Raw genomic sequence first — 7,225 nt, forward strand, 5'->3', positions numbered from 1 at the left:
CTTCCTCCCAGGGGCAATGGGAAGAAGCTAAGTCCCTTCTCCTCCACTATGATGGAAGGGATGGAGGAAGAGGTATAGAGCTTACACACACACACACACACTCTAACCTTTGAGAGAGAGCGGGACTGAGTCCACTTCCCATCTTCCTCCAGCCCCTCAGAACTGAGACCCTCCTCTCCACTCCCACCCATACCTCTACTATGGGGGGAAAGAGAGCTGAACCCCCCTGCTCTTTTCCCTCTCCCAATATGAGGCAGACTCATAGCTAACAAGTGGTGTGTAGAGGCACCCTCTCTCCAATAATGGTTATCATCCTATCAGCTAGTGATGTATCAGCTGCTTAAAGCTGAGCTGCCCCATAAACTCAGCCAACCTCCTGTACCATGTCACCCTCCCCTCTGTCTGCAACTTTGCCATTACTCAGGGTTCCCCCTTTTCTCATGGCCACTGCTGCAACAGGGAGAAGGGAAATGTTTGGCATCACCTCTCCCTAACACTGGGGGATGAGTAAAGAGCCCGTCATCTCATCCCATGCCCCCAACATTGGCCAAGGGTTTCCTAATATACCAAGTTAGGGGGACCACTAACTAACTTCAGGTGGAAGGGAAATGTTGTGCAGCCCCATTTGTGACCTTTCTTGCTTGTGAGAAAAAAATCACTAATTTCCCAATTTCCCCCATGGGGTCTCCCCCAGCAGCAGAAATGGGCGTGGCCCACTGTGAGCAGAGCTGGTGCTAGGCATAAGCAGGCTAAGCAATTGCCCTGCCAGCTCAAGGGGGCCCCCTATTAATTATTAGTATGTGTTGGGGGACACAAAATATCCCTGCTTAGTGCACCCAATGGGGTAGCACTGGCAAGATTTGGGGAGAAAGCTCAGCTGTGGCCTTTGCGCATTGCTCAGGGGTCATGTGGGAGACAGCCTCACCTCAGTCCCCGGAAAAATCATGGAGCAGGTCCTCAAAGAATCAATCCTGAAGCACTTACATGAGAGGAACGTGATCAGGAACAGTCAGCATGGATTCACCAAGGGAAGGTAATCGCCTTCTATGATGAGATTACTGGTTCTGTGGATGAAGGGAAAGCAGTGGATGTATTGTTTCTTGACTTTAGCAAAGCTTTTGACACGGTCTCCCACAGTATTCTTGTCAGCAAGTTAAAGAAGTATGGGCTGGATGAATGCACTATAAGGTGGGTAGAAAGTTGGCTAGATTGTCGGGCTCAACGGGTAGTGATCAACGGCTCCATGTCTAGTTGGCAGCCGGTGTCAAGTGGAGTGCCCCAGGGGTCGGTCCTGGGGCCGGTTTTGTTCAATATCTTCATAAATGATCTGGAGGATGGTGTGGATTGCACCCTCAGCAAATTTGCAGATGATACTAAACTAGGAGGAGTGGTAGATACGCTGGAGGGCAGGGATAGGATACAGAGGGACCTAGACAAATTGGAGGATTGGGCCAAAATAAATCTGATGAGGTTCAATAAGGATAAGTGCAGGGTCCTGCACTTAGGACGGAAGAACCCAATGCACCGCTACAGACTAGGGACCGAATGGCTAGGCAGCAGTTCTGCGGAAAAGGACCTAGGGGTGACAGTGGACGAGAAGCTGGATATGAGTCAGCAGTGTGCCCTTGTTGCCAGGAAGGCCAATGGCATTTTGGGATGTATAAGTAGGGGCATAGCGAGCAGATCGAGGGACGTGATCGTTCCCCTCTATTCGACATTGGTGAGGCCTCATCTGCAGTACTGTGTCCAGTTTTGGGCCCCACACTACAAGAAGGATGTGGATAAATTGGAGAGAGTCCAGCGAAGGGCAACAAAAATGATTAGGGGTCTGGAACACATGACTTATGAGGAGAGGCTGAGGGAACTGGGATTGTTTAGTCTGCAGAAGAGAAGAATGAGGGGGGATTTGATAGCTACTTTCAACTACCTGAGAGGTGGTTCCAGAGAGGATGGTTCTAGACTATTTTCAGTGGTAGAAGAGGACAGGACAAGAAGTAATGGTCTCAAGTTGCAGTGGGGGAGGTTTAGATTGGATATTAGGAAAAACTTTTTCACCAAGAGGGTGGTGAAACACTGGAATGTATTACCTAGGGAGGTGGTAGAATCTCCTTCCTTAGAAGTTTTTAAGGTCAGGCTTGACAAAGCCCTGGCTGGGATGATTTAATTGGGGATTGGTCCTGCTTTGAGCAGGGGGTTGGACTAGATGACCTCCTGAGGTCCCTTCCAACCCTGATATTCTATGATTCTATGATTAGTGACTACCACTGGTAAGAAATGTTACACTTAGAGTCACACAAATCTTGGCAGCTATGACAGGAACACAGGAACTGTGCTATATTAGATCAGACCTATACTGCATCTAGTGCAGTTTTCAAACTTTTTGAGCTGAGTCCTCCCTTTCAGTTACAATTTTTGGTTGTGCCCCTCTCCAGCGCAGACAAAAAGAAGTGAGGTGGGGTGGAAGAGGCGCTCCCTCCGTGAGCCCTGCCACATCTATGATTCTATGAGGCTGAAGCCCAAGTCATCTGGGATTGCCACTTGAACCTCCTGGATGTTCCTCTGCACCACTGTTCCCTCTAAGCTGTGCGCGTGTCTGTGCGCACACCGATCCTAAACCCTGCGCACACAGCGAAACACTGCATGCACAAAAATTTGCACAGAAGAAATTTTTTGCGCACACGGCCTGTCAAAAATTAGAGCGAACATTGATCTGCACCCCACAGTTTGAAAACCTCTGATCTAGTTCAATATCCTGTCTCTGACAGTAGCCAGCAACACATGTCTGAGGGAGGTGCAACAAACCTCCTAATCCCTAACAGAGCCAGGCTTAAGCCCTGAAGCATGAGATTTAATATCTCTTCCTATATTTTTGCTAGCATTAACTCTTCTAACTAGGTATTTTTGCTATCCAGATAAATGTCCGATTCCTCTTTGAATCTTGCTAAGTGTTTGGCTTCTGATGCCTGTGGCAATGCATTCTACAGTCTAGGTACAAGTCATGAAAAAAAATGTCCTTTTTTCTGTTTTGAATTTTCCACTTCTTAATTTCCTTGACTATCCCCTTCTTGATTGGGACCCTGTTTGCTGCTGGGCCGTACAGAGTTTACTTTTTGTATTAGCCTCAAGCCCTAGGTTAGGGAAACCTAGCCCCTGTCTATGACACCCTGCGTCCATCTCAGTTACTATGGCCCAGACTGGTACCGATGTTGGGGTGGCCTTTTGTTTGCACTGGTGTATGGCCTTTTTTAATACTTTCTCTGTTTCTATCTTGAGATCAAATAGCTGGCCTGGCACTGCTACACTGTAGGCGCTTTGTTCATTTAAACTGCAAATCTGCTGCTTGCTGCTGGGGTCAGGGGCAAGTCGTGCAAAAGTATTCTACACATTTGTCATTACCTATTGCCACAAGCTAGGGTGGGTACTTACTGGAATCAAACTAGCTCAAGTGAGTCATAGGCCCTACAGTGCTACCAGCTATGGAAAAGTCGCCTCTAGCTCACATAGTAGGCTCTGTGCTTTCAGAATAGAAGGATCTGATTCTATTCATGCCATTACTCTGTGGGTCTGAGTAGCCACAGTATACAGCATAGTGCCAACTGGACAGTTTCTTTCAGGTGACCATGGTTATAGTTAATCATTAACTGTGTACTGTTTTCTTGCGCCATATGCCATGATGCAACAGTTTCTTTTATGTTAAAAGTTATGATTTATCCCGCTGCTGAATGCTGCTTCTTTTTTGTTCATTAAAGCTGATGTGAGCTGATCTGAAAAGGTATTGTATTTCCAAGATTCCTCCCTCTGTTCTTGAGACTACATACAGTAGTAGCAGCAGCTGGACCCAACCACAGCTGTGCTGTGCCGATTTTAAAGGCCCAGCACTCAAAATCTCAGCACCCTGTAAAATTGACATTTGAATCCATCATTTCAGATGTTTATTTTTTGCACTTCAGTCATAGTATTCAATAAAACCAAACTGGTCAGTGTCACATTCTGGAAACCATGCTCCAGCACAATGCTTCTGTGTTTGGGTTTCTTCAGCATTCAAAACATGCTGAAATTCTTTTAAAATAACTTTTTGTTTACATTTTTAAAAACCAAAATTTATGAAAAAATTCTATTCTTTGCAAACCTGTTAAAATATAATCTAAATTACTTAACAAGTAAAGTAATTGGTAGTGTTAAAAGTACAATATTGCATCATTCCTGTTAAAATGTTTTATCTTGTCTTTTTAAGGTTCACCTCCAATATAAAGTGCAGTAACAGTGAACAATATCAAGATTAAACTAGCCTTAAAAAGATTGTAATCTGAGGGGCAAGGTTCTCTGAATTCTGATTATGTATTACCTAGTGTTCATTACTTCTCTGAGGAATTAAAACCACTATTTTTACATGACTTTAAAAATGTTGTGAGCTCCCCCTACTATCTTTACAGCAACAAGTAACTTAAAACACTTCTCAGAGCTGTGCTGACATCATGAATGCTCGTAATACACAAACAAGTAAATCTATGCTAATATCAGATCAGTTAGAAATACAAAGGGGAGGGGGAATCAATGCCTGCCAACTGGGGAAAGAAAGTCAGTTTGAAAGGATGCTATTCGTAAGCTTGTAAATGAATGTTATACAGTGGAAAAACAGGTTTCAGAGTAGCATCCGATGAAGTGAGCTGTAGCTCACGAAAGCTTATGCTCTAATAAATTTGTTAGTCTCTAAGGTGCCACAAGTACTCCTTTTCTTTTTAGTGGAGAAACAGTTCACTGCTAGACACCATCAGCTGTTGTAGGATGAGAAATGGAAACAAACGAATGCCTGATTTTGCCTCTTCTCAGCCATCAATACAGCAGTGTCTCTGCACTCGGGTAAGACACTGTTGATGTCTTTGAAATAAGATGCACTGCTCCAGACCTGATCACGACCATGCGAGATTATGGTGCTTCTACACCGCCTCCAAAAGTAGGTATATTTTGCTAGTACCTGAATTTCAAACACAAGGAATTACAGCCTGCCTATATTTCTACTGCAATTTTATACGAGTGGAATATTTGTATTAACATAAGAATGGCCATACTGGGTCAGAGCAATGGTCTATCTGACCCAGTATTCTTCTTCTGACAGTGGCCAATGCCAAGTGCTTCAGAGGGAATGAACAGAACAGGGAGCCATCCATCCCATCATCCACTCCCAGCTTTTGGCAGTCAGAGACTATGGACACCCAGAACATAGGGTTGCATCCCCATCCATCTTGGACAATAGCCATCAATAGACCTATCCTACATGAACTTATCTATCCATTTTTTGATCCCCATTATGGTTTCAGCCTTCAGAACATCCCCTGGTAGGGATGTCCAGATAGCACGTATGAAAAATTGGTCCAGAGGGTAATAGGTTACCTATATAAGGCAAAGCCCCTAATAGCGGGGCATCTGATCATCCTTTCCCTGGATGATGAGTTCCACAGGTTGATTGCGTGAAATTCTTTCTTCCTTTTGTTTTAAACCTGCTGCCTATTAATTTCATTTGTGACTCTTAGTTCTTGCATCATAAACACTTCCTTATTTACTTTCTCCACACCAGTCATGATTTTATAGACCTCTATCTTATCCCCCCTCAGTAATATTTTCCAAGATGAATAGCCCATCTTTTTAATCTCTCCTCATAATGCTGTTCCATACCCTTAATCATTTTTGTTGCCCTTCTCTGTACCTTTTCCAATTCTAATGCATCTTTTTTGAGATGAGGCAACCAGTACTGCACCGTATTCAAGGTGTGGGCATACCATGGATTTATATAGAGCAGAGGTGGGCAAACTACAGCCCGCAGGTCACATCCGGCCCGCAAGACCATCCTGCCCGGCCCCTGAGCTCCCGATGGGGGAGACTAGCCCTCAACACCCACCCCCTCATCGCGCCTTGCCACCAGTGCTCTGACCCGCTGCTCCTGCCAGGCAGCGTGGCTGGCTCTGGTGGCTGGTAAGGGGGCAGGGAGGGGTTGGATAAGGGGCAGAGGGTCTGGAGGGGCAGTCAGGGGACAAGTAGCATGGGGTGGTTGGATGGGGTGGAGTTTTGGGGGGGGAGGCGGTCAGGGGGTTGGATAGGAGTGGGAGTCTCAGGGGAACTGTCAGATAGCAGGGGTATGGTTAGAGGGTCAGGGCAGTCAGGGGTCAAGGAGCAGGGGGGGTTGGATGGGTCAGTGGTTCTGAAGGGGGCAGTCAGGGGGTAGGAAGTGGATAGGGGGCAGGGGCCATGCTGGTTGGGGAGGTATAAACCTTCCCTACCCAGCCCTCCATACAGTTGCACAACCCAGATGTGGCCCTTGGGCCAAAAAGTTTGCCCACCCCTGATACAGTGTCATATTTCCCTTTTATTTATCCATTTCCTAAGGGTGCCTAACATTTTTGACTGCTGCTGCAGATGTTTTCAGAGAACTATTCACAATGACTCCAAGATCTCTTGAGTAGGAACAAGAACAGGAGTACTTGTGGCACCTTAGAGACTAATGATGAAGTGAGCTGTAGCTCACGAAAGCTTATGCGTAAATAAATTTGTTAGTCTCTAAGGTGCCACACGTACTCCTTTTCTTTTTGCGAATACAGACTAACATGGCTGCTACTCTGAAATTTATTAGAGCATAAGCTCTCTTGAACTACAGCTCACTTCATCGGATGCATAGAAGGGAACACACACACACCCAGAGATAAGTGGGAAGTTACTATACAAACTGTAAGAGGCTAATTAGTTAAGATGAGCTATTTTCAGCAGGAGAAATAAAACTTTTGTAGTGATAATCAAGATGGCCCATTTAGACAGATGACAAGGTGTGAGAATACTTAATTTAGGGAAACAGATTCACTATTCTCACACCTTGTCTTACCGTTTGTATAGTTCCCACTTATCTCTGTGTGTGTGTGCGTTCCCTTCCATGCATCCGATGAACTGAGCTGTGGCTCACGAAAGCTTATGCTCTAATAAATTTGTTAGTCTCTAAGGTGCCACAAGTACTCCTGTTCTTTTTGCGGATACAGACTAACACGGCTGCTACCCTGAAACCTGAGTAGGAACAAATAATTTAGACACCGTCATTTTGTATGTATAGCACCTATCAACACTGAATTCCATCTGCTTTATTTTGCTCCATCACCTAGGTTTGTGAGATCTCCTTTTAACTCTTCATTGTCAGCTTTGGACTTCACTATCTTGAGCAATTTTGTATTGTTTGCAAATTTTG

At 45.1% G+C, this 7,225-nt stretch overlaps 1 long non-coding RNA gene across 1 annotated transcript in view; it reads right to left on the reverse strand.

Annotated features, from left to right (window-relative positions):
* Positions 1–6,698: 6,698 nt before the first annotated feature.
* Positions 6,699–7,225, reverse strand: part of LOC122461568 — a 28,402-nt gene continuing 27,875 nt past the window's right edge. The window contains exon 3 of the long non-coding RNA XR_006283523.1: positions 6,699–6,854. This is a non-coding gene — a long non-coding RNA (uncharacterized LOC122461568). The remainder of the gene's footprint in view (positions 6,855–7,225) is intronic.

Source organism: Chelonia mydas, chromosome 8 (assembly GCF_015237465.2).
Source record: "Chelonia mydas isolate rCheMyd1 chromosome 8, rCheMyd1.pri.v2, whole genome shotgun sequence".
Lineage (NCBI taxonomy): Eukaryota > Metazoa > Chordata > Testudines > Cheloniidae > Chelonia > Chelonia mydas.